Source organism: Salvelinus alpinus, chromosome 1 (assembly GCF_045679555.1).
Source record: "Salvelinus alpinus chromosome 1, SLU_Salpinus.1, whole genome shotgun sequence".
Classification (NCBI taxonomy): domain Eukaryota; kingdom Metazoa; phylum Chordata; class Actinopteri; order Salmoniformes; family Salmonidae; genus Salvelinus; species Salvelinus alpinus.
In genome coordinates, this window is record NC_092086.1 from 16,302,022 (window position 1) to 16,316,786 (window position 14,765).

General features: G+C 44.1%; 1 protein-coding gene across 1 annotated transcript in view; it reads right to left on the reverse strand.

The window, feature by feature from the left end:
• Positions 1-12,036, reverse strand: part of gcgra (glucagon receptor a) — a 199,976-nt gene extending 187,940 nt beyond the window's left edge. The window contains exon 1 of the mRNA XM_071392639.1: positions 11,604-12,036. The gene's annotated coding sequence lies outside the window, so the exon portion shown is untranslated. The remainder of the gene's footprint in view (positions 1-11,603) is intronic.
• Positions 12,037-14,765: the final 2,729 nt, after the last annotated feature.

Consider the following 14,765-nt stretch of genomic DNA (forward strand, 5'->3'; position numbering starts at 1 on the left):
TGAGGAGTCTGGGTTGACCTGTACATCAGAGCTGTTAATGAGTCTGGGTTGACCTGTACATCACAGCTGTTAGTGAGGAGTCTGGGTTGACCTGTACATCACAGCTGTTAGTGAGGAGTCTGGGTTGACCTGTACATCACAGCTGTTAGTGAGGAGTCTGGGTTGACCTGTACATTACAGCTGTTAATGAGTCTGGGTTGACCTGTACATCACAGCTGTTAGTGAGGAGTCTGGGTTGACCTGTACATCACAGCTGTTAATGAGGAGTCTGGGTTGCTGCTGCACTTTCCCCCAAACTAAGAATGCTACTTTGTATGAATATGCGCTCATATTATATCATTCAATAAGACGTTATTTACCTCTAGGCCAGACTTGCAAGGAAACCAGAAGTACTTTAGAGCAACGAGAGAGAGACAGAGACAGAGACAGAGACATAGAGACAGATAGAGATAGAGAGAGAGAGAGAGAGAGAGAGAGAGAGAGAGAGAGAGAGAGAGAGAGAGAGAGAGAGAGAGAGAGAGAGAGAGAGAGAGAGAGAGAGAGAGAGAGAGAGAGAGAGAGAGAGAGAGAGACCACATGAGAGGAAGAATGTTGTTAATGCAGAACCCTGTCAACTGATGCATGTTCATATTCAGAGCTTCTGGATAGTCTCACAGATACAACACACACACACACACACACACATCAGTGGCACAGCGGTCTAAGGCACTGCATCTCAGTGCTTGAGGCGTCACTACAGACCCTGGTTTGATTCCAGGCTGTATCACAACCGACCGTGATTGGGAGTTCCATAGGGACTCATAGTTGATTCATGTTTGATAAATTATCTGATTGATTGCTTCATGTTTGATAAATGATCTGATTGGTTGCTTCATGTTTGATAAATGATCTGGTTGGTTGCTTCATGTTTGATAAATGATCTGATTGGCTGATGGGTTTAAGGTACATAAGTACTTTAAGGTGTATGTTTCTAGTCTCGTGACATGTACACAGGTGACATGAGCAGATGTTGGAATGTTGTATTGTTTTCTCGCTTAAACAACGACATAATTACACACTTAATATAACTGTCTGTTACGACTACAGACCTGTGACTCTAACAAGGTTTATAGGATAATAACTCTTAAACAACTACATAAATACACACTTAATATAACTATCTGTTACACCTACAGACCTGTGACTCTGACAAGGTTTATAGGATAATAACTCTTAAACAACGACATAATTACACACTTAACATAACTATCTGTTACAACTACAGACCTGTGACACTAACAAGGTTTATAGGATAATAACTCTTAAACAACGACATAATTACACACTTAACATAACTGTCTGTTACAACTACAGACCTGTGACACTAACAAGGTTGAAAGGACACTGCCTGTCAGTGTGGAGAGAAGAAGACAGTAGGGTACACAAGGGCCATGTCCCAAATGGCATCCTGTTCCCTATATAGTGCACTACTTTTGACCAGAACACTGTGGACCCTATTTAAAAGTAGTGCACTGGGCAAAGGGTCCGATTGGGAACACAGTATGGTGTCAGGCGGTGATTACAGATTACAGAATGGAACCGTGAATAATGATGAGTGAGAAAGTTACAGACGCATAAAATATCATAGCCCAAAGTCATGCTAACCTCTCCTGTTGTTGTAATGGTGAGAGGTTCACATGTCCTGCGGGTGTGAGTTTTGTGCATCTGTGGCACTCATCATGTTTCATGATTCATCCAGGACTATCCGTAACCACGGTAGAATCCAATAATATGTTTAGAAACGTATTCTATTCTTATTTACAATAAAAGTGACTCCAAAATGAAATGTAATTATTTTCTACTCATACGATTGCTCAGAGAAAGAGATTTTGTTTAATAAGTAATATTTTTTTTCTCCAGTTCAGTTCAAGTTTTATTGTCACATGCACAAGTATAGTGAAATGCTTAACTTGCGAGCTCTACCTGACAGTGCAGTAATCAATATAAAAAGAGTATAACTAATACAATTATTATTATTATTATTATTATTTTATATATATATAATAAAGAAAAAGGAGAAATAAGAAATGAGAGGAGGCTAAATACAGGGTCAGTGCCAATACCACATTTACAATATACAGGGATACTGGAGTACTGAGGTAGATATGTACATGTAGGAAGGGATACTGGAGTACTGAGGTAGATATGTACATGTAGGAAGGGATACTGGAGTAATGAGGTAGATATGTACATGTAGGAAGGGATACTGGAGTACTGAGGTAGATATGTACATGTAGGAAGGGATACTGGAGTAATGAGGTAGATATGTACGTACATGTAGGCAGGGATACTGGAGTAATGAGGTAGATATGTACATGTAGGAAGGGAAACTGGAGTATTGAGGTAGATATGTACATGTCGGCAAGGATACTGGAGTAATGAGGTAGATATGTACATGTAGGAAGGGATACTGGAGTACTGAGTTAGATATGTACATGTAGGAAGGGATACTGGAGTACTGAGGTAGATATGTACATGTAGGAAGGGATACTGGAGTACTGAGGTAGATATGTACATGTAGGCAGGGATACTGGAGTAATGAGGTAGATATGTACATGTAGGAAGGGATACTGGAGTACTGAGGTAGATATGTACATGTCGGCAAGGATACTGGAGTACTGAGGTAGATATGTACATGTAGGCAGGGATACTGGAGTAATGAGGTAGATATGTACATGTAGGCAGGGATACTGGAGTACTGAGGTAGATATGTACATGTAGGAAGGGATACTGGAGTACTGAGGTAGATATGTACATGTAGGCAGGGATTAGGAGAAGGTGAACAGTAGCAGGATAAATAGATAAATAGATACTAATATATACATGTAAACAGGAGTAATAGTGACTAGTAGCAGGATAAATAGATACTAATATACAAATGTAAACAGGAGTAATAGTGACCAGTAGCAGGATAAATAGTTACTAATGGTCAATAATCAAGGAACAGCGTTGTAGAGGTAATACATCTAAACAATACTCATTTTAGCAGCAGTGTAGGTGTGAGAGGGAATAGTAGTTGTTAGCCAGTTAACAGTCTTATGGCCAGGGGATAGAAGCTGTTTAAGAGTCTGTTGGTCAGAGTCTTGATGCACCGGTACCGTCTGCCAGACGGGAGCATGGAGAACAGTCCACGTCTCAGAACGGTAGTGGTCCGAGTCTTGCTGCACCGGTACCGTCTGCCAGACGGGAGCATGGAGAACAGTCCACGTCTCAGAACGGTAGTGGTCAGAGTCTTGATGCACCGGTACCGTCTGCCAGACGGGAGCATGGAGAACAGTCCACGACTCAGAACGGTAGTGATCAGAGTCTTGCTGCACCGGTACCGTCTGCCAGACGGGAGCATGGAGAACAGTCCACGACTCAGAACGGTAGTGGTCAGAGTCTTGCTGCACCGGTACCGTCTGCCAGACCGGAGCATGGAGAACAGTCCACGTCTCAGAACGGTAGTGGTCAGAGTCTTGATGCACCGGTACCGTCTGCCAGACGGGAGCATGGAGAACAGTCCACGACTCAGAACGGTAGTGATCAGAGTCTTGCTGCACCGGTACCGTCTGCCAGACGGGAGCATGGAGAACAGTCCACGACTCAGAACGGTAGTGATCAGAGTCTTGCTGCACCGGTACCGTCTGCCAGACGGGAGCTTGGAGAACAGTCCACGTCTCAGAACGGTAGTGGTCAGAGTCTTGCTGCACTGGTACCGTCTGCCAGACGGGAGCATGGAGAACAGTCCACGTCTCAGAACGGTAGTGGTCCGAGTCTTGCTGCACCGGTACCGTCTGCCAGACGGGAGCATGGAGAACAGTCCACGTCTCAGAACGGTAGTGGTCAGAGTCTTGCTGCACCGGTACCGTCTGCCAGACGGGAGCATGGAGAACAGTCCGCGACTCAGAACGGTAGTGATCAGAGTCTTGATGCACCGGTACCGTCTGCCAGACGGGAGCATGGAGAACAGTCCACGACTCAGAACGGTAGTGATCAGAGTCTTGATGCACCGGTACCGTCTGCCAGACGGGAGCATGGAGAACAGTCCACGTCTCAGAACGGTAGTGGTCAGAGTCTTGCTGCACCGGTACCGTCTGCCAGACGGGAGCATGGAGAACAGTCCACGTCTCAGAACGGTAGTGGTCAGAGTCTTGCTGCACCGGTACCGTCTGCCAGACGGGAGCATGGAGAACAGTCCGCGACTCAGAACGGTAGTGATCAGAGTCTTGATGCACCGGTACCGTCTGCCAGACGGGAGCATGGAGAACAGTCCACGACTCAGAACGGTAGTGATCAGAGTCTTGATGCACCGGTACCGTCTGCCAGACGGGAGCATGGAGAACAGTCCACGACTCAGAACGGTAGTGGTCAGAATTATCCACAGCCCTGTTTTCAAAACCTTGTCTTGTGAGGATAACGACACGGAGCCTTTTTCTAAAATGTTTTATGAGTTAGAGAACACGTTGGGAAGGATCTAAGACCATCCCTCCTTACAGAATCCTTACAGATCATTTCCACATCATGATATCATTTGATGGACTGACCTTTTCAGTTCAAACCACAGGTTTTCAACGGGGTTCAAGTCTGACGACTGAGATGGCTATTGCAAAATGATGATTTTGTAGTCAATGTATTTGTGGATTTACGTGTGTGCTTGGAGTTATTGGCTTGCTGGAAGATCCACTTGCTGCCAAATTTCATCCTCCTGGCAGAGGCAACCAGGTTTTTTGGCAACAATGTCTTGGTACTGGATACATTTGATGATGCCGTTGACCTTAACAAGGGACCCAGGACCAGTGGAAGCCAAATAGCCCCATAACATAAAAAATCCAGCAGCATATTTGACAGTAGGTATGGGGTTCTTTTCTGCTCAGGCATTCTCATTTCAAAACCCACTACTGGTGGACGTGGCCAAAGAGCTCTAATTGACCAAAGCAACGGCTCCAATCCAAGTGGCAACACCGTTTAGCAAACTCCAGGCGTTTACATGAGTTAAATGACATAAAAACAGAGCTCTCTCTCACTCTCTATGCATAGCCCACAGTATGTACATTACAGTCTGCTTTTCATGCATTGAAATAATGTAGGGTTCAGGGGGTAATGTTTGTAGTTAGACCATATTACAATATTCAGTATCCAAACCACTAATTCATGGAGCGAACTTGTATACATCATGGTCATGCAGCTGTTTAAACCAGGAACATACATCTCTGACGCCACACACAACAGTTATGGTGGTGGCAATGAATACCTTACAGTGATTACCTGAGTTTACCTAACAAAGCCTCAATGAATACATGAACTTAATGACCTGAAAAGTTGACCTAATAAAGCTCATGAATATATTACCTAATGAAGCAGAAGCAGAAGCAGAAGAAGCCAAATATGAAGAAGCTGGAGAAGAAGAAGATCCAATAAACTGATAAAAATTGTCACTAGCTAATTAAAATGTCCAGGGATTTTGGGGGGAAAGTTTGCATAGAAAATAAATGCAACAATTGCCTGCTATAGTGCGTTTCCATTTAACTATCTTGTGTCGATATAAACAGCTGGAAGTAATGAAGTCACACCTAAAAAAAAATATAACTTTTTCACAAAAACCTACAGTGTCAAATAAAAATGAAGTGGTTGAAGTGTTTCCATTACCCATTTAGGCTGAGTTCTACTGTGCATTAATGACAGTCTCTGTCTCGCTGTCTCTCACTGTATGCCCTCCCACCTATCTGTTTCCTGTCTCAGGTAGCCAGCGAAAGACAGACTGTATGCCCTCCCACCTATCTGTTTCCTGTCTCAGGTAGCCAGCGAAAGACAGACTGTATGCCCTCCCACCTATCTGTTTCCTGTCTCAGGTAGCCAGCGAAAGACAGACTGTATGCTCTCCCACCTACCTATCTGTTTCCTGTCTCAGGTAGCCAGTGAAAGACAGACTGTATGCTCTCCCACCTACCTATCTGTTTCCTGTCTCAGGTAGCCAGTGAAATGCCTTCCCACCTATCTGTTTCCTGTCTCAGGTAGCCAGTGAAAGACAGACTGTACTCCCTCCCACCTACCTATCTGTTTCCTGTCTCTGGTAGCCCAAAGCCAGCATGGATAGAATGCAATAATTCACTAATATCTGCTATATTCTAATACTTCTCATTTGCCAACATATCTTCACCCTCTGTGCCATGGTGAAACTTGCACTCCTGTAGATCTGAAATAATTGAATGGTGAAACTTGCAAGCTAACCAGAAAAAGGGGGGCCAGGAAGCCTAGTGGTTAAGAGCGTTGGGCCAGTAACTGAAAGGTTGCCGGTTCAAATCCCTGAGCCGACTAGGTGAGAAATCTGTCGATGTTCCCTTCAGCAAGGCACTTAACCCTAGTTCATCCTGTAAACCGCGCTGAATAAGAGCGTCTACTGAAACGTAAAAGAAACGTAAAAGCAAGTCATGCATTCCTGAAAGTCAGGACCATTTTGCAAGCAGTAGGCATTTAGAATACCGAAGAAGTCCATGAACAAAAATGGATGTAGCAACTACAGATTGCCCCTTTAAGTCTATCAAAAGTGTGCGAGTTTGAGCAGGTGTCCATTAGGCCTATGGATTTATATTTTTTATCAGCATGAATTAGATTGAGCAATAAAAGCCCCACTGTTATTCCATAGGCTGGGATCCGCACTATGCAGCTGTTGCAAGAGCGCATTTTTTTCACTGGCTGTCCACTGGTTTCAAAAACAATGATTGTAAACTTCTTGAATTCAAACATTATTGGGTTCAAATATACATTTACATTTGTGAACAGCAATCCACGACAACCACAATCCGTAAGGCGCAAATAGCTAAATGAGAGAGTAGCAGTGTGATTCACATCAATGCGCTATGTAGATATCATTAATAAGTGGTATCCGTGTTGCAGTAGACTACACCACTGCATTCATCCTTACCTCCAAGCGTTTATTCAAGTTGGATAATATTTGGATGCCGACAGCAGTCGCACCATTGGAAGACATAGCTTGGACTGTAGCCTACAAAAGCCTATTCCTGCTCTTTTCCCGCGATCCATCAAACACATCTGGTGTGTCATCATAGTGGTCTCTGACTTGTGGTCAGACTCACTCATGTGGAACAAACTTCAACTTTGTTCAATACTGATTTGAATGTTATTGAGAAAACAGAGAAGTGTCAAAGATTATTTTCGCACACATCCTTTCTGAATTTAAAAGTATTTCTCGAAGTAATCTAGTTTTTCAAAAATAATCTGTAATCTGATTACAATATTTTTGTACTTTTTGTGGATTACAGTTACACGTTTTTTGTAATCCCTTACATGTAACGATTACATGTAATTCGTTACTCCCCAACCATGGATAGACATATATAGAGTCATGGAAATAATATATACTATGTCGCCTTAACATTGCTGTTTGAACTGACAGAGATTTCTAGAAGGTTCTGAAATTCTGATCCATTTGGGTTTGACGCGCACTCTCGCGCGTTCACTCGCCTCCAGCGCATGCCTGGGACTAGAGTCGTGCAACAGCGTGGCTAATTGCGCTGATAAGCGCCAAGAAATATTTCATATTATCTGGAACAGATACTGCTGTCATAGAGTGTGAAAACAGAAAAGTAACACTATTCTGTATGTGACAACAGAGACATTGTCCACCGTAGCACGAACAAGTGCTGCGAAACTGGAAAATATGGTTAGGCCTACGCATTAGGTCAATTCACCACTCAGCCCTACTCATAAAGAATTATATATATATATATATATATATATATATATCTCAAATACTATTTTTCTACCATTGTGTGAATGCTGTATTTACATATTGTACATCAAAGGCAAATTTGCGGTACATTCTTAAATATCACGTTCATCTCTATCATAACCATTATCAAACAGCTGGTAATATCATTTGTTGTTTCTAATTCTGAAATAAATATTGCAGATATTTTTTACAACAACTTCTTAACGAAATATTTTACGTTTGAAATATAAAATTAGCACTTTTTAATCATAAAAACATGCGTTCCATTCCTCCTATTTAGTGAAAAATGCTTGCCTACATATAGTTAGAAAGGACCCTTATAAATGCTGTGTCAGAGCAAAGCCTACACAATAATCCTCCTCAGTTGAACCAAAATGTAACTTTATAAACTATTATAGACAGATATGTTTCAAGAAGTAGCCTCTCCTCCCATTCAACCCAACAACACTCATTATTACAGCAGTAATATTTAGCCAGAATACAGGCTACCACTTCAGGCTGAGAATTTAGTTTCCCTCTATGTCTCAGGCGGACACCCCCAGGCGACATCATCATCCCATGCCCCCAGAACAGCGCGGTGGACAAGGGGGCAAGGGGGCAGTGCCCGCAGCCAGCTGAAGGATCCAGAAGTCAGCAGCAAAAATGCCAATCATATCAAAGCGCTAGGAACCCGTGCACTACTTCTCTCTCTCTCTCTCTCCCTCTCTCTCTCTTCTCCTTATCTGTGTCTCGCTGTCTCTCTCTCCCCCTCTCTCTCTCTCTCTTTCTCCCTATCTGTGTCTCGCTGTCTCTCTCTCCCCCTCTCTCTCTTTCTCCCTATCTGTGTCTCGCTGTCTCTCTCTCCCCCTCTCTCTCTTTCTCCCTATCTGTGTCTCACTGTCTCTCTCTCCCCCTCTCTCTCTTTCTCCTTATCTGTGTCTCGCTGTCTCTCTCTCCCCCTCTCTCTCTTTCTCCCTATCTGTGTCTCGCTGTCTCTCTCTCCCCCTCTCTCTCTTTCTCCCTATCTGTGTCTCGCTGTCTCTCTCTCCCTCTCTCTCTCTTTCTCCCTATCTGTGTCTCGCTGTCTCTCTCTCCCCCTCTCTCTCCCTATCTGTGTCTCGCTGTCTCTCTCTCCCCCTCTCTCTCTTTCTCCCTATCTGTGTCTCGCTGTCTCTCTCTCCCCCTCTCTCTCTCTCTCCCTATCTGTGTCTCGCTGTCTCTCTCTCCCCCTCTCTCTCTTTCTCCCTATCTGTGTCTCGCTGTCTCTCTCTCCCCCTCTCTCTCTTTCTCCCTATCTGTGTCTCGCTGTCTCTCTCTCCCCCTCTCTCTCTTTCTCCCTATCTGTGTCTCGCTGTCTCTCTCTCCCCCTCTCTCTCTTTCTCCCTATCTGTGTCTCGCTGTCTCTCTCTCCCCCTCTCTCTCTTTCTCCCTATCTGTGTCTCGCTGTCTCTCTCTCCCCCTCTCTCTCTCTCTCCCGATCTGTGTCTCGCTGTCTCTCTCTCCCCCTCTCTCTCTTTCTCCCTATCTGTGTCTCGCTGTCTCTCTCTCCCCCTCTCTCTCTTTCTCCCTATCTGTGTCTCGCTGTCTCTCTCTCCCCCTCTCTCTCTCTCTCTTTCTCCCTATCTGTGTCTCGCTGTCTCTCTCTCCCCCTCTCTCTCTTTCTCCCTATCTGTGTCTCGCTGTCTCTCTCTCCCCCTCTCTCTCTTTCTCCCTATCTGTGTCTCACTGTCTCTCTCTCCCCCTCTCTCTCTTTCTCCCTATCTGTGTCTCGCTGTCTCTCTCTCCCCCTCTCTCTCTTTCTCCCTATCTGTGTCTCGCTGTCTCTCTCTCCCCCTCTCTCTCTTTCTCCCTATCTGTGTCTCGCTGTCTCTCTCTCCCCCTCTCTCTCTTTCTCCCTATCTGTGTCTCGCTGTCTCTCTCTCCCTCTCTCTCTCTTTCTCCCTATCTGTGTCTCGCTGTCTCTCTCTCCCCCTCTTTCTCCCTATCTGTGTCTCGCTGTCTCTCTCTCCCCCTCTCTCTCTTTCTCCCTATCTGTGTCTCGCTGTCTCTCTCTCCCCTCTCTCTCTCTCTCCCTATCTGTGTCTCGCTGTCTCTCTCTCCCCCTCTCTCTCTTTCTCCCTATCTGTGTCTCGCTGTCTCTCTCTCCCCCTCTCTCTCTTTCTCCCTATCTGTGTCTCGCTGTCTCTCTCTCCCCCTCTCTCTCTTTCTCCCTATCTGTGTCTCGCTGTCTCTCTCTCCCCCTCTCTCTCTTTCTCCCTATCTGTGTCTCGCTGTCTCTCTCTCCCCCTCTCTCTCTTTCTCCCTATCTGTGTCTCGCTGTCTCTCTCTCCCCCTCTCTCTCTCTCTCCCGATCTGTGTCTCGCTGTCTCTCTCTCCCCCTCTCTCTCTTTCTCCCTATCTGTGTCTCGCTGTCTCTCTCTCCCCCTCTCTCTCTTTCTCCCTATCTGTGTCTCGCTGTCTCTCTCTCCCCCTCTCTCTCTTTCTCCCTATCTGTGTCTCGCTGTCTCTCTCTCCCCCTCTCTCTCTTTCTCCCTATCTGTGTCTCGCTGTCTCTCTCTCCCCCTCTCTCTCTTTCTCCCTATCTGTGTCTCACTGTCTCTCTCTCCCCCTCTCTCTCTTTCTCCCTATCTGTGTCTCACTGTCTCTCTCTCCCCCTCTCTCTCTTTCTCTCTATCTGTGTCTCGCTGTCTCTCTCTCCCCCTCTCTCTCTTTCTCCCTATCTGTGTCTCGCTGTCTCTCTCTCCCCCTCTCTCTCTTTCTCCCTATCTGTGTCTCGCTGTCTCTCTCTCCCCCTCTCTCTCTTTCTCCCTATCTGTGTCTCGCTGTCTCTCTCTCCCCCTCTCTCTCTTTCTCCCTATCTGTGTCTCGCTGTCTCTCTCTCCCCCTCTCTCTCTTTCTCCCTATCTGTGTCTCGCTGTCTCTCTCTTTCTCCCCCTCTCTCTCTTTCTCCCTATCTGTGTCTCGCTGTCTCTCTCTCCCCCTCTCTCTCTTTCTCCCTATCTGTGTCTCGCTGTCTCTCTCTCCCCCTCTCTCTCTTTCTCCCTATCTGTGTCTCGCTGTCTCTCTCTTTCTCCCCCTCTCTCTCTTTCTCCCTATCTGTGTCTCGCTGTCTCTCTCTCCCCCTCTCTCTCTTTCTCCCTATCTGTGTCTCGCTGTCTCTCTCTCCCCCTCTCTCTCTTTCTCCCTATCTGTGTCTCGCTGTCTCTCTCTCCCCCTCTCTCTCTTTCTCCCTATCTGTGTCTCGCTGTCTCTCTCTCCCCCTCTCTCTCTTTCTCCCTATCTGTGTCTCGCTGTCTCTCTCTCCCCCTCTCTCTCTTTCTCCCTATCTGTGTCTCGCTGTCTCTCTCTCCCCCTCTCTCTCTTTCTCCCTATCTGTGTCTCGCTGTCTCTCTCTCCCCCTCTCTCTCTTTCTCCCTATCTGTGTCTCGCTGTCTCTCTCTCCCCCTCTCTCTCTTTCTCCCTATCTGTGTCTCGCTGTCTCTCTCTCCCCCTCTCTCTCTTTCTCCCTATCTGTGTCTCACTGTCTCTCTCTCCCCCTCTCTCTCTCTCGACATTAAACAAATATAACACAATAAACCAGGCATTGCGTAAAACAGATGTGTCGTCGGTGAAACAATGTGACCTTTAGATCTGAGAATAAATAACTTTTAGTGAAGCTGAATGTTATCACAACCTAATCTAGAAGTTTTTGCAATGCACGTAGCTACTCAAAACAAAACATACAAAGCCCATAACCACCACCGATAAAACGTTCTGTAAACTGCAGCTTTACAAATTAGGGTAGAAAAGGTAGTTTAGTGGGCTAGCCTACCTTTGACACCATCGATCTCATTTCGCTAGTGGGATAGCCTACCTTTGACTGCATCGACCTCCTTTCGCTGTTCCCTATCTCAGTTTCACCACTGGTCATCTTCTGAGGAACCGCAGGACAACGGACTATATCCTGCCGAACGAGCTGCGCTCATAATCCAACTTTCAAAGAGATAGAGAGAGAATGCAAAATAACGGTAACGTCTTCTAGAACCGACAGTAAGGACTACAGAGTTTGACGCTGATGTTTGATGTACTTCTAGTCTCAGAACTCGATTCGGAGGAGCGGAGGAGAGACATCGACCGGCGCGCGTTTGGGTGCAATGAGAGGAGAGCCACAGTGCGCGCGGTGTCAGTTTTGCACCGGTGTGACGTCAAACAGAAGGGGCCCCGACTCTGTAGCTGCTGGCGGGAGTATCATCGCTCTCTTATCTTATTAGCCACCAAAGATGATAAAGAGAAAAACGATGCGCACAGGTATGTCCATCATATTCCGTTTTAATGATTGTACGATTTTACTTGGAGTCGCCAAACAAAACATGTTGCAAAATATGTTATGCTACTACAGGTGTAGGATCTTAATTTGAGCCAGTTTGCTACAGCAGGGAAATAATCCTGCAGCAACAGGAAATGTAAATGATTATATGGATTATAATTAATGGACATTTAGGGATTGATAGGCCTACATTTTTCGTGAGGGAAAATCAAGTCTGTAATTTCCACTTAGAAATGTAAAACTAGAGGAGCATTTTTAAACCACAAATACACTACAGGTTTTACATTTCTTGCATTGCATAAAAGTTATCCTGCAACAGGGTGATCAAATTAAGATCCTACATATTTATGTATAAGTGTAGGACAGTGCTCTCCAACCCTGACCTGATTCAGTTTATCAAACAGCTAATTATTAGAAGCAGGTGTGCTAGATTAGGGTTGGAGTTAAAACCTACAGGAGGGTAGTAGAGCCCTGGTGTAGGCTAATTTCACACAGACACAGGTTAGTTGCACCTTAATTGGGGAGAACAGGCTGGTGTTAATGACTGGAGGAGAATGAGTGGAATGGTATCAAACGCATGGTTTCCAGGTGTTTGATGCCATTCCATTTGCTCCGTTCTGGCCATTATTATGAGCTATCCTCCCCTCACCAGCCTCCTGTGACACAGGTTGGAAAGTGTTCGAGCGGTAACTTCTACTGACGACAAGTTTAACAAATAACAGAATGAATGAATTTAATGTTATTTTGGTGTCAAATTGTTGGCAACCCATCCCTTAAGGGAGTAATTGACACACAAAGAAACATTAAAATGATTCACAGTGATACTTCACTGTGAATGAGTTCACTGTGATAATTCAGTGATAATTCAATAATAATTCACAGTGATAATTCACAGGGATAATTCACAGTGATAATTCACAGGGATAATTCACAGTGATAATTCACAGCGATAATTCACAGCGATAATTCTTCCGGTGTTCTGTGCAGTGCTCACAGCATAAAGAATGAAACATAAATAAATATTAGCAGGCAAAGTTATCCAAGCATTAATAATAACCCTGGAGCATTACTAATAAACCTGGTGTAGTAATAACAACCCTGGTGTAGTAATAATAACCCTGGTGTAGTAATAATAACCCTGGTGTAGTAATAATAACCCTGGTGTAGTAATAATAACCCTGGTGTAGTAATAATAACCCTGGTGTAGTAATAACAACCCTGGTGTAGTAACAATAACCCTGGTGTAGTAATAACAACCCTGGTGTAGTAATAATAACCCTGGTGTAGTAATAATAACCCTGGTGTAGTAATAATAACCCTGGTGTAGTAATAATAACCCTGGTGTAGTAATAATAACCCTGGAGCATTACTAATAACCCTGGTGTAGTAATAACAACCCTGGTGTAGTAATAATAACCCTGGTGTAGTAATAATAACCCTGGTGTAGTAATAATAACCCTGGTGTAGTAATAATAACCCTGGTGTAGTAATAATAACCCTGGTGTAGTAATAACAACCCTGGTGTAGTAATAATAACCCTGGTGTAGTAATAACAACCCTGGTGTAGTAATAACAACCCTGGTGTAGTAATAACAACCATGGTGTAGTAATAACAACCCTGGTGTAGTAATAATAACCCTGGTGTAGTAATAACAACCCTGGTGTAGTAATAATAACCCTGGTGTAGTAATAACAACCCTGGTGTAGTAATAACAACCCTGGTGTATTAATAATAACCCTGGTGTAGTAATAATAACCCTGGTGTAGTAATAATAACCCTGGTGTAGTAATAATAACCCTGGTGTAGTAATAACAACCCTGGTGTAGTAACAATAACCCTGGTGTAGTAATAATAACCCTGGTGTAGTAATAACAACCCTGGTGTAGTAATAATAACCCTGGTGTAGTAATAATAACCCTGGTGTAGTAATAATAACCCTGGTGTAGTAATAATAACCCTGGTGTAGTAATAATAACCCTGGAGCATTACTAATAACCCTGGTGTAGTAATAACAACCCTGGTGTAGTAATAATAACCCTGGTGTAGTAATAATAACCCTGGTGTAGTAATAATAACCCTGGTGTAGTAATAATAACCCTGGTGTAGTAGTAATAACCCTGGTGTAGTAATAATAACCCTGGTGTAGTAATAACAACCCTGGTGTAGTAATAATAACCCTGGTGTAGTAATAACAACCCTGGTGTAGTAATAACAACCCTGGTGTAGTAATAACAACCATGGTGTAGTAATAACAACCCTGGTGTAGTAATAATAACCCTGGTGTAGTAATAACAACCCTGGTGTAGTAATAATAACCCTGGTGTAGTAATAACAACCCTAATAACACTGAAGCAGTAATATTAACCCTGGTGTAGTAATAACAACCCTAATAACCCTGGAGCATTAACAATAACCCTGGAGCAGTAATAATAACCCTGGTGTAGTAATAACAACCCTGGTGTAGTAATAATAACCCTGGAGCATTAATAATAACCCTGGAGCAGTAATAACAACCCTAATAACACTGAAGCATTAATAATAACCCCGGAACAGTAAAAAAAAACTGGACCTGTAATAATAACCCTATAACAGTAATAATAACCCTGTAACATTAATAATAACCCTGGAAAATTAATAATAACCCTGGAACAGTAATAATAACCCTATAACAGTAATAATAACCCTATAACAGTAATAATAACCCTATA